The sequence below is a fragment of the Cyprinodon variegatus genome, unplaced genomic scaffold (genome assembly GCF_000732505.1).
Source record: "Cyprinodon variegatus isolate N-32 unplaced genomic scaffold, C_variegatus-1.0 Scaffold274, whole genome shotgun sequence".
Lineage (NCBI taxonomy): Eukaryota > Metazoa > Chordata > Actinopteri > Cyprinodontiformes > Cyprinodontidae > Cyprinodon > Cyprinodon variegatus.
Window position 1 is genome coordinate 318,666 of NW_015150727.1, and position 725 is coordinate 319,390.

The 725-nt window shown below is 32.4% G+C and overlaps 1 long non-coding RNA gene across 1 annotated transcript in view; it reads right to left on the reverse strand.

Annotated features, from left to right (window-relative positions):
- LOC107089967 overlaps positions 1-162 on the reverse strand; it is a 13,388-nt gene extending 13,226 nt beyond the window's left edge. The window contains exon 1 of the long non-coding RNA XR_001481458.1: positions 31-162. This is a non-coding gene — a long non-coding RNA (uncharacterized LOC107089967). The remainder of the gene's footprint in view (positions 1-30) is intronic.
- Between the last annotated feature and the right edge of the window lie 563 nt (positions 163-725).

Here is a 725-nt window from a genome sequence, read left to right on the forward strand (position 1 = left end):
CAAGAAAGTAAGAATCAAATGTGATTTTACCTTCAATTTCTGACAGAAAGCTGTTTTAATCCTCCTGTTCTTCAGAGACCAAATGGATCCTGAGCTTCTGTTTCCTGTTCTTTACCTGCTTCAGGTAAACATGACAACCAGGAAGGACTCAGCCCCTCCCACCCTCATTTACAGGAAGTCGAGTGAGTTTCTCTCTGACTGGGACTGAACATGAAGCGTTCAAGGACATTCAGTAATATTCATACTCCACATTTAATGGACATATTTATCTTCAAGGAGACATAATGATGGACTTTGTTCATCAGCTGATATTTTTTTGGAGTGTTGATTAAAACTATTTTATATATTGTAGATTTATTAGATATTCAGCTGCATTAAAATCGTTTTCATCTATAGTCAGATCCTCTAGTTTTTGCTCAATTTTTCTACTATAAATCTGAATATTTCAAGTTAAAATTTTAAGTTGTATAATAAAAAATAATTTTAATTTTTTTTAAACACAACAAAAAACAAATATGTAAAATAATGATAAAGTAAATAGCAGCAGTAGGGAACCATTTGTTACCAAAATCTTTCCCATCTTCCATAAACTTTATTAATAGAAAAGCATCAAATGTCTCCTGATCTCAACAAACAGGATCTGGTTCCTTCTTCCTTCTAAATCAGTTCAGCTAAATTTAAAGAAAAGTTTGGTCCAAATCTGCCTTTGATTAAAGGTCCATGGA